Here is a 15,331-nt window from a genome sequence, read left to right as displayed (position 1 = left end):
AAGGCCTAGGAAGACAGACTCATGTCCAGTTGACATGCTTCTGACTTCAGTGCTCAGCCTTGGGCCCAGAACCCAAGCATTCAACTGTTGAGTTCATTGAGGAGGAAAGCTTGCCCTGCGGGAACCGCACCGCTTGGTCTGCTCAGTTTCTGGCACCGCACCCTCTCTTCCTGGGGCTTGGCAGTGCCTGAGGCTCCCGGTGGAGAAATCTCAGGGAAAATCAGACAGATCTGTGTCACTTCCCTCCTTGCCTCTCACCCTGCCAGGAATCTTGGAAGCTTTGGGCTGATCCTCCTTCGCCCCCGTCTAAACCACCACTGTCGTCTGTCATCTTGGAATGGAGCCCATAGCCTGCAAGGCACATTGTACTGAGGGAAAGTGAGCAGGCTGCAGGACGTGGCACTGAGAAGAACATCTTCGTCTGTGGGTCTGACTGAAATGAAGCTGGCCCTGTGCAAGGGCGCTGGCTGGCTGACTCACCGTGGACTCTACCCTCTGCAGGGGGGATTATTCTCTCCATTTTACAAGTGGACAAATAGAGACTCAGAAAAGTTCATGGTCGTGGCTAACCCCCGCCTCTGCACTTGGAAATGAGCTTGGTTTTAAATGTGGCTCTGCCCTGCTCCACCAACCATGAGGCCTCCCTGGTGCACAGCCTCTCTCTCCTCCGTGGGGATGCAGGGTTAAAGGTGCAGCGTGCTCTGTCCAGGGTGCTGATCTGGTGTGCTCTGGGCCAACCTCCAGCCGCCTAGAGCTCCTGGAGCCAAGGACAATGACTTCATGTCTGCTGCCTGGCCTGAACTTGAAGGAGTGTTGCACTCCTTGCCTGGTTTGGGCAGTGGCCAGCTGACCTCTCCTCACTCTGATATGGACAGGGCTGGAATCTAGAATAGGGCTACTGTACTTGCAGTCTCATAGACCCAGATGAAACCAGAGCCACCCTTATCCAGTGGAACCTGCAGTCCAGCCCATATCCAGCCCTGCTCACATCATGGCTGTGGGTAAGAGGCAGAGCTTGAATTAAACCATCAAGCTGGATGCATATGGTTACACCCCTACTCCCGGGGATTCAGTGCACCCTTCTCCCCTGGAGGATGAAAATGCTGTCTCAATAGACATTAATATTATTTCTTATAGTGTACAATGTAAGTACGATACATGCAGTTTCTGCTTTCAAGGCCCTTAAAGGGCAGGTTAGGGTACAGGCCACAGGGAGCCATGGAGGACTGTATGCCCCGGGAGTCAGACGGCTACTCAGGGCTTTAGGGAAGTTAATCCAGCATCTGAGCCTGACTGGGAGAGAACAGGCTTTGGTAATGAGCAGAGCTACTATGATGGCCACTTACAGAATGCTAGAGGTTGCTTCCAGCACTTGACAGGCATTTATCTATTTAAACCTCAGTAACCTTGGGGTTCTACTGGTTCCCCCGTTTGATGGTTACAGATTGCGGTGCACAAAGACGGTGAGGCTGACAGGTGGCTGCAGAGCCTTCAAAATAGTCACAGTGCTTTCCCCGGCCATCTCGAGACCTGAAGGGGGACAAAAGTAAGTGCTACCTGCTGCCAGGCCACCTGGCCTGCGGGGCTCTCCTGAGAAAGGAAGAGAAAGTCGTAAGGGCTACAGGAACGCTGAGCACTTGGCATAGAAAAGGAACTAGATATAAGATGACCCTAATGGACAACAACAACAATTTCAGTATTCTTGGACCACAGCCCATACAAGGCAGCCTTTTCCTTCATGAAGGAAGAGGCCTTAGGTGCTCTCAGAGAGAGCTTATCCTATTACAGTTTCCAGGGCTGCAGCATCCTTTCTCCAAGATCCAATCTGTGTTCTCACATCTAAAATAGGGAAGAAAGATTCCCCCTCGATGCTCACCTGCTTCTCAACACATCCTACCTTTGGGCGTCGGACAAAGGACTGTGGGTTGGTTGAGATGATCATAATGGTAGGGAAGAGGAAAAGTACCCGGGGGCAGAGGCTGGGCTGAGGCCAGCAGGAAGGAGGCAGCTGAAACAGAAAGCTTCCTGGGCGGTCTTGACAAGATTACACCTGATTCCTCTGAGATATTCAATGCCAACATCTGGATTCACTGTTGATATTAAGTGGTGCTCAAGAAGTAAAGAGGGATTGAGTTGGATTAGCTCAGTTAGATCCCTTCCAGCTCCAGCGGTCTGAAGATATTATCTGTCTTAATCCTTTCCAGAGTCAGGGAGCACCCGGAAGAGCATTGCTAGACTTGTCCTGAGCCTGCTCCCCATACCAGAGCAGCTGGGCAAGACCCTCCATGCAGAGATCCCAGCTAGGAGCTCTGACCAATGATCGGAGGACAAGCTGCCCACAATCTCAGCTTTCCCTCGAGCCTCAGGAGCCTGAGCCCCCTGAGATAGTGCCCTGTGCAGAGGGCTCAAGTCCCTGCTGCCCCTGCCAGCCAGGCTGTGGTTAAAGACGTCTATGCAGGACTTTCCCCAAGTGCTGACTGACCTACCGCAGGCTGAGACAACCAAAGGGCCACATTTCCCAAGGTTGATGGGGTGAGGGGCCCAGTGCCAGGGCTGTGGGATGAAGTTAGGGGCACTTACCTAGGGCAGCAGGTGTTGATGAGAGCTCAGGCTGAAAGGCTAGGTTCCAAGGCCTTTCTGTTCTCGATCAGTCCCTGGGAAGAGGTGCTTCCAGGTGACCCCGCGGTGTCTCACCAGTTCCTGACCACAGAAGCGGTTCCTTCAAAGCTCTGTGGCAGAGGGACAACAGAACACTCTCAGGATAGGCAGGCAGGGATCCCAGACCTCTGTAGACAGCTCCTCCCCGAGCCCTAGCTGGCCAGGTCCCTCCTAGATACAATGTGCTGGTCAGCATCTTTCCACTGGGCCATCCTGGGGAGAGCTCTGGTAGGGCGAAGGGCATCTCAGAGGCCAATGGGTGCTCAACACATGACCTGAGTGAGCCATCCAGGCTGGGCAGAGGTAGATGGCAGGGATGGGAGCTTCAGCCTGGATACAGAGTAAAGCAGCAGGGCTGAGGTAAAAGGAGGGTACACAGAGCCACAGCCATCTCTTCCGTCAGAGTCATCTGAGGAGACCTTACTGAAATGCCTATTGCAGGGCCCCTGCCTGGCCCACAAAGAACAAATGTCCAGGAAGGTGCTTCAGGATCTGTGTGTCCACATCTTGAGGTATGGGGAGAAATACTCATGGCATACACTGGGAGAGGGGAGATACGGCCGAGGATGAGGCTTTGTAAGTTGCATGGCATCCTCAGCCCCTCTCCTAAAAACAACATCAGGGGAGCCCAAAGTCTGCAGAGACTAGCCAGGGACTCTAGGCAGGTTGTATGACACATCTCCAGGTTTTATTTTCCTCATGAACAAAATGAAAGGAGGGACGATCTCTTACGGACCCTTCCACATCTGACATTGCCAATAACAGAGGAGACGAACCCACAGAAAAGGGAACTTAGCATGGAAATTCAGGGCGAGGATGTCATTTGGTGGCAGAGAACTTGCCCAGAATGCAGAAGGTCCCGGGTCTGATTCCCCAGAACTTCCAAGCAAGAAAAAGAAGGAAGCTCAGAGTAAGACATTTTACATAGCTTTCTCTCTTTACAAGTGATTTCTTCTGAAATATTCCTTTTAAATTCCGAAAACAACACGCTATGGAAAGAGTCCACTTGAGGTAACTACACAATGAAAATAGAATTGGGCACGCTGCCCTTGCCTTCCCAGGGCTCTGTTGCACCTCTGAACATGAAGATAGTTAATGTCCCTGCTGTGATTTTCTCTACGTTTCCCCATCTATGGATGAAGGTGCACCTTCATGTATACCTTTGTGTCCCTGCCACCCTTTGCTTTGTTCGTTAACAAACACCACACATCTCTGCATCAACATCTTCAGTTTTCAACAGTATTCCACTGAATCAAGCCCTGCATGTCACATGAGTCTAACCTTGTTGCTGGACACTTAGGTGGTCCCTCCATCCCTTCCTGTGACTGTGTCTGGCTTTGAACTTGCTGTGTGGGTCAGGCTGGCCCTGGACTGGCCATTTTCTTATTTCAGTCCCTCAAGGGCTAAGATTGTAAGTGCTGCATGCATCCATGCCTGGTTTGTTTCCCTACACTTGATGCAAGAAGCTGCAATAAACATTTCTGGGGTTAGCTCTAGAAAACCCTGGGTTGAAGGGTGTGCAGCGCTTACATTCTAATATACAAGGCCCGACTGTCCTGCAAAATGAAGGGGTTTGCAGAGCCCCAGCAGCACAGGCAGTTGCCAGCTTCTCTGCATCCACAACAGATGGCAGGCGCACAATCACCATTTTAACTGTGTTTACCAGCGTGCCTTATTCATTATTTTATCTAGAAAACTTCAGGATGGGTTTCACAATGACCCTTTCAGACACACCACTATATCTATTTCATTTCTGGCCCCTGTCCATTATTAAATCCTTTAGTTTGGGCAATATGAGCTGAACTCTTTATTGCCATCAGGTCAGACATTTCTTCTCTTTCCCCTTCATCCTCTCCTTCCTCCCACTCACCCTCCCCCAATCCAGCAGTTCCCAAACACACACTTCTCAAGTACTTGTGAAACATTCTCCAGCACAGAGTACATCATGTTTCAGGTAAAAGGCATAGAACATGTTGGGGATGTAATGTACACCCACACACATACACACAAATACTCATGTGTACACACACATTAAAAATCAAAGACATAATAAATAAATAAAATTTAAAAGATAAAATAAATAAATAAAAATAAAATAAATCAAAGACATAGCCTGGCTGTGGTGGCTCACGCCTTTAATCCCAGCACTTGGGAAGCAGAGACAGGCAGATCTCTGTGAGTTTGAGGCCAGCCTGGTCTACAAGAGCTAGTTCCAGGACAGGCTCCAAAGCTACAGAGAAACCCTGTCTCGAAAAACCAAAACTAAAACAAAAAAAAATTTTTAAAAAGCAAATACATACATTAATATTTATCATATACCCTTGAGACCCTGTACTGGGTATGATGGTGTTTGCTGATAATCCCAGCACTCAAGAGGTAGAGGCAGGAAGGTCTGAGGTTCAAGGTCCTCATGGGATATGTAGTGTGTCAGCCTGGGCTACATGAAATCGCGTCTTAAAAGATCAGGAATAGGGGCTAGAGAGACAGCTCTGGGGTTAAGAGCACATGTTGCTCTTGCAGAGGACCTGGGTTTGGTTTTCAGCATTTGGTGTTTCCCAACCATCTGTAACGCAAGTCCGAGGCAAGCCCTCTTCTGATCTCCTAGTATCTGATGGATACCACATATGCAGATGATAACTCACACACAAACAGGCAAAACACTCAGATACATAAATTAAATTCATCATAAAAATTAGTCAAGAGGGGGCTGTAGAGAGGCTCAGAGGTTAAGAGCATTAGCCACTCTTCCAAAGGGCCTGAGTACAATTCCTAGCACCCACATGGTGGTGGCTCACAACCATCTATAATGGGATCCGATGTCCTGTTCTGGCAAGCCAGTGTACAGGCTGAGCACTTATATAAAATAATATAGATACAAAACATAAATAAAAATTTAAAAATGTAAAAGAATACGTAAATAAAATACAATATTGCATGATTCTATTTATTATTTAGCTTCCATGTTTTGTACCAATACTCACAGATGAACATTCATTCTGCTCTTTAATCTGTGAATTATGAGAATGTGTGCCTCACGCCAGCTGTCCTGTGCTTTGTTATCAGCATGGTACCAGTTTCACAGAAGGGCCTGGAATCTCTTCCCTAAGACCAGTATGGGTGGTGGTACTTAAATAACATTCCCACTACCCGGTCCTTGAAGGGTCAACAGACACTATCTAAACCTGGCTCTTTTAGTTTTTTTTGAGGACTTGGTTCTTCCCGTAATTATTGGTTTGTTTGAATTTCCAGCTCTTCTGGGTTTAACGAATTACATTTTCTCAGAAAACTATTGTTTCAGCTGGCTTTCAAATGGATTTGCACATGGCAAACTCCAGGTTCTCTGTATTGATCCTCATTTTCACGTGGGGCTTCTATTCGCCTCACTGCTTTACCAGCCCTCACGAGGTCAGCTAGACTTCAAAAGGTATCACACTAGGGAAGGAGGGACTGATTGCTCCGTGACTAAGAACATGCGTGTTCTCCCATAGGACCCGAGTTCAGTTCCCAGCACCCATATCAGGTGGCTCACAACTCCCTAGAAGTTTTGGGACTTCACAGACACCGTGTGCATGTATATATATGCCCCCCATGGCAGACACACATATTAAAAATAAATCTTTGAAATAAGTGAATTAAAGTCATAAAATTACACAAGACAGTTTCTCCTAGGACCGTGATTACTGTGCACACAGCCCAAATACAGAAGTGCTGAAATCACAGAGAAAGGGAAGTTGGTGGAGAAAGGGCCACTCCATAAATACAAGAGACTCATCAAGGGCTGGAGAGATGGCTCAGTGGTTAAGAGCATTGCCTGCTCTTCCAAAGGTCCCGAGTTCAATTCCCAGCAACCACATGGTGGCTTACAACCATCTGTAATGAGGTCTGGTGCCCTCTTCTGGCCTGCAGACATACACAAAGACAGAATATTGTATACATAATAAATATTAAAAAAGAGAGAGAGAGAGAGAGACTCATCAAACATTTCAACGCTGCCTGCATGTTTTTATCACCCGGCCTGGGACACCCTACACTTCCTTTCCCCAGCTCTCTGCACGGGTTAAACCTGCCTCACCCATTCTTCCTGCAGCATTCAGTGGTCACCTCCTCCAGGACCCCACTCTGCCTCCCTGGGAGGAGTTGGTGCCTTTCCTTTGAAAACAAAATCAGTTTAAACACTGAAAAGATAAGCAAATAAAACCAACCCAATTAACAAATATTAACAAGCTATAATTTTCCCTTCAGATGACGTGTGAGTGTGTGAGTGTGCGTGTGTGCATGCTTGTGTGTGTACATGTGTAAGAAACAAAGTGTTCCTGACAAACCAGAAGTCATTGCCCGGAAGTCTCAGCTCCATTTCCCAAAGATCACCACAGGTGCTGACATTTGTTCACCTTATTAATCATACTGACTTGCTTTATAATTTTATTGACCTTATATCATCACTGATGGCATTAGTCTGCAATCTCCTTTTGCAACCATTTTTAGATTTATTCATAGCTGTATAGAATACATACATACCACACATATGTACAGGCATATCAGTCTTCTCAAGGTATAATTTACAGAATATAAAATTCCCTGCTGGCTGTGGTGGCACACACCTGTAATCTTGGCATTTGGGAATGGAGGCAGAAGGATCAGATATTCAAAGCATCTGCTTCCACCTAGTAAGTTTGAGACCAGCCTGAGCTATGTGAGACCCTGTCTCAAAAACAAAACAGAACAAAAACTTCAGACAGGAGTTGATGTAGGAGGTCCTTCTGTCTATGTGTTGCTTTCATTGGTTAATAAAGGAACTGCTTTGGGCCTATGGCAGAGCTGTAGGGGAACAGAGCAAGGCAGAGAAAACTAAACGGAATGCTGGGAAGAAGAAGGCAGAGTCAGGGAGAAGCCATGGAGCTGCCACCAGAGACGGATGCTGGAACTTAGTCAGTAAGCCACTGCCATGTGGTGATACACAGATTAATGGAGATCGGTTAAATTAAGGTGTAAGAGTTAGCCAATAAGAAGCTAGAGCTTCAGCTTCTTATTGGCTAACTCTTACATAAAGCAAAGAAAGCCAGCCTACAATCCACAATCCCAGAGAACTTAGACAACAATGTAGACACTAAGAGAGAGACTTACATAGATCTAATCTACATAGGAAATAGAAAGTATAAAAAGACAAGATCTCCTGAGTAAATTGGGAGCATGGGGACCTTGTGGGAGGGTTGAGGGAGGGAGGGGAGAGGCAGGGAGGGGAGCAGAGAAAAATGTAGAACTCAATAAATATCAATAAAAAATATTAAAAAAATAAAAAAAGAAGTTAGAGCTAATGGGCCAAGCAATGATTTAAATAATATGGTTTCTGTGTGATTATTTCAGATGTATACTAGCTCGGTGGCCAGGAAAAACAAGCGGCCCTCCCTCCAACAAGAAGTGAGTGATATACATGTTTGTAATCCCAGCACTCAGAAAGCTAACACAGGAGGATTGCTGCAGACCAGCCAGAGAGACATAGTAAGACCGGGTCTCAAGAATGTCAAACTAGAATAAAGTAATGAGATAAACAGCTCCCCATTCTGCTTATGCTAACTTGCAGGCACCACAGCTTCGGTTGTCCCTTCCATTCTTATCAGTGTCGAAGCTACGGTGGCCGAGACCCTATTTTTTGCATTTCAGGGGTTGCTGCCCTAGATATCCCAGAGACTGACACCTTCTGCATAGGCCTGAGTGTCTCTAGGTCACTGCACACCCAGACGTGAAACCATCGGTCATAAAGCACAGGCAAGTGCACCTCCATGTGTCCTTGTCAGAAGATCGCACTGCGGAATTCTACATTGCCGTCGTCATGGAATGTAATGATTATTTTCATTTCCCTGCCCTCCCCATGGGTTACCGGGGACATACGTGTGTGTAGGACTTGAGAACCCTAGGTGAGTAAAAGGATGATCTCACTGCCTAGCAAAAGAAACAGGCTCAGTGTGCAAGACTTTCCAAACCTCTTCTCGCTGAGACCCATGGAGGGCTTCGTGGAGGAGGTGGCAGGCACACTGCATCTTAAAAGGGCAGGAAAACAAACAGATGGGGAATGGAGACAGATCTGGGGTCATCGGTCAGAAAGTCATCTCTTCTTTCTAAACTCCACTTTGCCAAAGTCATACTAGGAGGGGAGACAAGAAAATATGGGGGCGTCGGCCATGGCAACACACACAACCTTAATCCCAGTCCTCGGGAGGCAAAGACGGGCAAGTCTGTCTTGTGAAGTCTGGTATAGGCAGTTTTACACAGTGTGATACTGCCTCAAAAAAGTAGAAAGAGGAAGAAAAGGAGGAGGTGAGGAAGAAAAGCTGGGGGCGGGGGAGGTGGTTGTGGGAACTTCAAGGTGATCAGTCATCTCTTCTCATACACAGAAAGGGACCCTCTGAGCCTGAGTGAGGGCACAGCGTGTGAGGAGTGGTTCTGATTCCAGAGAAGGGAATTGGAAGGCTCTGGGACCAGTAAGGAAGTCCCGCGACAGAGGTCAATTCAAAACTGACCTGTGCAGTAAGAAGGCAGAGTCCCTGGGGCACCTCACCTTATCCAGCCTGGCCTGAAAGCCTGCTTTCCCCAGCATGGGAAAGACCAGGGCTGTTCTGGCCTGGCTTCCTTTCCTAGACCCACTGGAGGACTCTGGGATAGGGTTCTTCTGCCTGCCCCTCTCATACAGAGGCTACTATCTATAGGACCTTGAGAAGCTGCTGTAGGAAGGAGCAAGTCTAGGTCTTCACCCTTTACACGTGGGGGTAAGGAAGGAATCCTATCCTTCTGCCTCCTTTGCTCTTGTGACAGGAACTGTCCTTCAGCTGCCCCAGCACTGGGCACCCTGCCCAGAGTGGAGGGGAAGGGGACAAACCAGCAACCTTCACTTCCAAGTGCTTGGGTCTTAAACAGCTTCAGCAAAACCAACAACAGCACGACAGAGGTAAGCCCCCCACCCCCGACGTGACTGCATGCTGGAGACAGACCCCTGACCCCTGTATGCTGGAGACAGAGCCCTGTATGCTGGAGACAGACCCCTGACCCCTGTATACTGGAGACAGAGCCCTGTATGATTGAGACAGACCCCTGACCCCTGTATTATGGAGTCAGATCCCTTGACATATGCAAGGCTGTGGCTCACGCCATCTCCCACAGGCTCCATTTTCTTCTCTATTGAGTGAAGGTTCACTGGGTCCTCTTCTTTTCTGGAGCCTAGGGAGATTTCAGCAGTAATAACCAAGCACACGAAACCACGGAGCACAAAGACCTCAAGAGATGATCCCCGACCTGATATCTGCGGTCTTCCCAGGTCTGGTCTAGTTCACTCCTGGACACTCATGAGCCTGGCCAGGAGGGGACCACTGACCCCTCTACCACCTGCTACACACATGCCTTCTGGTTCCTGGGTGACTCCCTTCTCCCGGACCTTCAGGACCCTGAGCTGAGGTTCTTCCGAAGGGAACTTTACATGGCTGGCCTGCCGTCACTAGACGTTTAATGGTGTCACCAAAGTATGGCCTGTCATCCCAAAGGTCCCTAGGGAGTTGGTGGCTCAGAAATGAAAAGACAAGCAAGGAAAGGGGACTTAGTGGCCAGGCACCACCCAGTCACTTCCTTTTCCTTTCCCTGTATCTTCCTGAGGACTCTACACAGGGCGGGGAGTTCCCCAGTACTGCAAATGAAGACTGGTCTTACAGAAATGAAGAGAGTGGGTAACAAGGCCGGTGGGTGGGAACCCAGCCCCGGGTGGGAACCCAGCCCCGGGTGGGGGGAACCCAACCCCCAGCAACCTCCGAATCCTGTGTCACATGTGACAGTTCCTCCGTGCTCCAGTCCCCCCACAGGGCTTTGAGTACATGTCCACCTATTCTTTGCGGCATTTTGATGCTATAGCCAACTGCCATTTGGACATCCGAGGTAATAAGGGATCCATGATCAGTAACTCAACCATCTTCTTGATTGACTACAGGGCTGTACTGCTCCCGAGTCTCCAAAGACCTTAGGATTCCCTTGCTCTTGAGCCAGGGGCATGGCCTGAGGCTAGTGTCTATCAGTCTGGGCACAAGCCTGAGAAGACTCAGCCACAATGTGAAGGCTTCTATCTCCAGGGCCACCTCAATTGGCCAGGCTACTCGGGGATGAGAAGCTGGCATGAAGCTTGGCTTCCCACTAGAAGCTGGCATGGATGCAGCTCGTGAAGTTCTAGCCTCAAGATGTTCCTAGGAGCTACTCTCAGCCCCAAGCAATCCGGACAGCTCTACAACAGGAACCCATCTTCCATGCAATGCCCGCATGTTCCTATCAGTGGCCCCAGGTTCTCATCTTAGCTCTCACCGTGGTCCTGTGAACTCATGGGTGAGAAAGTAGAGTCCTGGGTATACATGTATGCTGGTGTGTAAGTTCAAACCTGAGCTCTCTCAAGACAGGGGGAGGGGAGAGTACTGGGTCCCAGTCAGGCAAGACAGGGCATTAGAAGCTGTTGATCAAACTCAGTTGCCCAGCACTTCCCCTAAGCACTTCCATTACAGCTTTTCTCAGTGAAAGCCTGCCCTTGGCCTGAATGCCACATGAATTCCCACAGCCTGGATTATTGCACAGAGCTCCCGGCCCTTTTCAACCACTATCTTTATGGTTCTTCAATCAGCTCCTTCCCAGAAAGGGCCATAGTAGAGGGTCTGTGGGTTTGGCATGCTGGTAGGAGGGTACAGGCTTATGGGGAAGCCCCGTGTGCCCTTAGACATCAGCATCTCTGGGCAGCAACCCTGTTAAATATGTTAATATCAGTCAGCTGGGGAGGGGGCCAGAGAAGTCCTCAAAGGCCAGAGTATAATTAGAAGTAGGACGGGGGGCGGCAGTCTAAGACTGCAGAGACCCTAGACTAGCCATGGAGAAAGGGACATCCTATACAAAGGGGATGGCCATGGGTCCTTCGTTAAGGAAGGAAACAGATGTCTTCCACGGAGGCCAGAGCCTCCCAGAAAAACACTTCCTTTCTGTAATAAATACTTGACTCATTTTCAGAGCCCTCCCACCCATCTGGAGAAGGTGTGTTCATGCCTAGATGTCAGGAATGGTAACTCGAGACAGAAACTCCAGCAGTCTTGGTCCAGAAGTCCAGAACAGGCCCTCAGTTCTATAGGCCTGATTCTCCTTCCATGGGATTAAGATGGCCCGGAGGTAAGATGGGGGACTTTCTGAGGCCTGACCTTTCATGGCGAGGCTGAGACATATCACCAGCTTCCTAGACAGCGAACAATGGCTTTCCTCCTGGGGAAGGGTCCCAGTGGAAGTGGTAGGTGGGTGGGTCCTCCTCTCTGGCACTATATGGCCACCTCATATAGTGCTGACTCCATTGTAGTTTTCTAGAGAGCTCCTCCTTTCCAGCGATCACCCCAGAGAATCCCAGTGACCACCTAGCAGCCCAAGGCATGCTCCCCTCTCTGGAGCCCAACTCCAGGAACTCTGTACCCAGAAAGTATCTCTGGAAAGCAACCAGGCACATAGTAGTGTCTTTCACTAGGCATGTGGACTGGTCAGAACCTCTTATCTTGTTGGGGTCTCAGAGAGATAGCAGGTCCCCTTGTCTACAGTTCATTGCTGCTGCTGCAGCTACCCAGACAGGAGAGACACCTGACTCTGGCTTTGATGGATCCACAGGACAGTAGAGCCCTTTGGGGACATGCTGGCAAGGTAACCAAGTGATTTTTGTCTCCCTCCTTCAAGCTGCTTCCTTACTAAGTAACTATCAAACATTCCTTGAAGGAGGAGAGAGTGTTGGTGCTGCTCATATTAACCCTACCTTCCAGGGGACAGCCACACTCTCACCTCCCAGGACTTGGGGGGAGGAAGAGAAGCAAGGATAAGGCCCCTTCAGTCTGCCCTGAGCTACCAGGGGAGGAGTGGGGAGCAGCCCACAGTACCCTCTGTGCCTCTCTGCACAAGAGTGAGAGCTGGTTCTGGTTCTAAAACACCACTGCTCTCGCTCTGCCTCAGTTGCCTTCCGAGAAAAAAACCTGTCTCAGGGAGAAGGAGGACCAGACAGCTAGAGACGTTCGACCAGGTTGGTAGCAGATGCAGTGGGGCCGCAGATCAGAGATGACAAGAACAAGAAGGGAAGCAGAGAAGAGGTGTCCCCCTCCCCCCAAAAGACTTCAGCACTCTTCTGGAACAAGCTCCACAGCCTCTGGACATCTTCTTGTTCCCCTCAGCACCATGTTGCTCCCTATGAACTTTCTACAGCCTTCCATCAAGGCCAGCACATGGGGAACACTGGGGGACTTCTTCTGTCACTAAAAGTCACTTCTTACTATTTTCCTGAACCCAAAGATACCCATCACCCCTTCTACAGCCCAGTGAGCAGTTTTTAGCAGTTCCTTCCTGTCCAATTCCAACCCCTGCGGGTATCCACACCTCTGGCTCCCCAAGACTGCTGAAGCTGTAACTCCCTGTTTCCTCAGGGATGAGGAGTGGGGGACATGGGTGGGGATCCAGCCCAGAGGGAGTCAGGGATCTAGAGAGCAAGATTAGTCGCCATTCCTCTGGAGGGGGTCAGATTACACGTGGAAGGCCAGCACTGTGGACACATGGGGTGACTTCCGTCAAGCCAAAGCACCCCTGGACCTCAGTTTCCCCAGGACCTTCATCCAAACCCAAAGTTTCTTTCTTTCAAGTTGGAGGAAAATCCTGTCTTTGAAAACACATTCAGAAAGGTGGTATCCTTGGTTCCCAGGGCCCCACCACCTTGAAACTCAAGACGCCCAGCCTAGAAACATACCCCCACATAGCCCATCAGTGACGCTGTGGTTACAGAAACAGTAGAGTACACCACCTCCTACCAGGCCAGCCCAGTGCGTGGGCAGCAGAGCCCAGGGGAGTCCCTGGATGGATGGGGTGCGGTGCCCTGAGAGGAACTCCCACCTGCTCAGACGAGAGGCAGGGACCCCCAGGCAAGCCTCCCAGCCACCTCCATCCCAGCATCCCATGAAGACAGGTCTCCCAAGTCAAGGCCCTTCCTAGTGGGCAGTTTAGCCCACCCTGCCTTAGACACATGCTGGGGAACAGCCAATGTGCGCCGCATGTGGCGCAGTCTCCCCTACTCCCATCCCTCCAGTCCAGCCCTAGGTCGCTGAAAGCTCTCAGCAAGCTACCCCTCCCTGCCCCCTCCCTAGCTAAGGACCCGGATCCTCATCCCTTCTCCCAGCAGCGACAGTCCCCAAGCTCACGGCACCTGAACCCTCACAGCCACCGCTAGCCCCAGGCGAGGAGCTCAGGCTGCCAGGACCAGCGGCAGTCAACACTCTTACCTGAGAGGAGACAGCCGGCGGGTCCTCCTTTTTCGCGGCCTTGTGAAGCCTGCTCCACCTGGCAAGGGACTGTCAGCAAATTCCTCTCTGCATCACCACCGCGGGAGCGGCATCCCGGCTCCTCCCAGTAGGAGTCAACCTTGGCCCCGCCCTACGCTGCTCTGACCTGTAGGGGAACCCGGGCTAGATTATCATAAGCAGAGACTGAGGCTCTGCCCTGGAAATCCTGGAGCTATCAGAAACGATGACCATCGCGAATGCACAAGGCTGCCGCTCCCTGGCTGCGGTTTGCAGCTACTGAGGCTCTGGGCCTTGGCAGCTGCCTTACCCACCCACCCTCTCTCATGCCTCAAACTCTCCTCTGAGGCCACCTAGCCCAGCTATCACAGGGGCTATGAGAGACATTCAGCCTTGCTAAGGTAGCGCTATGCCACACCCTGGGACCACATCCGGGCAAGGCTCAGTTCCCACTCCTTCAGCAGAAGAATGATCTATAAACTGAACCCCACCCAGGAGTGGCATGAGTCCGGTCCATTTTGCCAGGATCACACTCCTCAAGTGGGTCTCGCCCACCCTGATGGAGAGACGGGTTTTGAAGTGGGGGCTGTTACCATGTGTTTACCCTTTCCCTAAGACCACTATGCAAAACAAGGGCTGTGGGTAACAGCTCTCTCTCTCTCTCTCTCTCTCTCTCTCTCTCTCTCTCTCTCTCTCCCTCTCTGTCTGGGTCATGGTCTGGGTTCACTTATTTAACAGACGTTTTATTATGAAGGTTCTCAGTACAGTAGCTAACGAGACAGGAGCCACTACTGAATAATATTTTATAATAGTGAGATATTGTCAGAGCTGTTGGCAATATAAAAAGGCCGCGGAGGAAGCAGTGTGAGACAGGGTCAGGAGACACTGGGGGAGGGGGCAGATGATAACTATGTCTTCCTGGGTTTTTATAGCCAGCAGCCCTAGCACCCTGTGCTAGGTCTCCCCGTGCTATGCTTTTCCCTCTGCAGAGGGACTAGGCCAGTTGAGGTCTATGTCCCTCTGCTCTAACACTGTCACCTGGTTTCTCAGTAAGGGCTAGAGGTATGGAGACAAATCAGTTAAGTATAAGAGTCTTGTATGAGGATTCTTGGGCTGTGTGTGGTGCTGCACACCTTTGATCCCAGCACTTAGGAGGCAGAGGCAGGTGGATCTCTGTGAGTGTGAGGGCAGCCTGGTTTACATAGTGAGTTCCAGGACAGCAAGGGGCCATATGGAGAGACACTGTCTCCAAAAAAAAAAAAAGAAAGAAAGAAAGAAAGAGAGAAAGAAAGAAAGAAAGAGAAGAGAAAAGAAAGAAAGAAAGAGAAGAAAAAAGAAAGAAAGAAAGAAAG

At 49.9% G+C, this 15,331-nt stretch overlaps 1 protein-coding gene across 2 annotated transcripts in view; it reads right to left on the bottom strand.

Moving 5' to 3' along the window:
* Window positions 1-14,233, bottom strand: part of Tmem63c (transmembrane protein 63C) — a 72,996-nt gene extending 58,763 nt beyond the window's left edge. The window contains exons 1-2 of one of the 2 annotated variants that reach the window (XM_026780317.1): window positions 13,962-14,233; window positions 2,581-2,729 (exon numbers count right to left, since the gene is read on the bottom strand). The gene's annotated coding sequence lies outside the window, so the exon portion shown is untranslated. The remainder of the gene's footprint in view (window positions 1-2,580; window positions 2,730-13,961) is intronic. The other variant, XM_005343392.3, reaches the window with a different exon arrangement.
* Window positions 14,234-15,331: the final 1,098 nt, after the last annotated feature.

This window comes from Microtus ochrogaster, chromosome 1, assembly GCF_000317375.1.
Source record: "Microtus ochrogaster isolate Prairie Vole_2 chromosome 1, MicOch1.0, whole genome shotgun sequence".
Classification (NCBI taxonomy): Eukaryota; Metazoa; Chordata; class Mammalia; order Rodentia; family Cricetidae; genus Microtus; species Microtus ochrogaster.
This window is presented reverse-complemented; position numbering and strand designations above follow the sequence as displayed.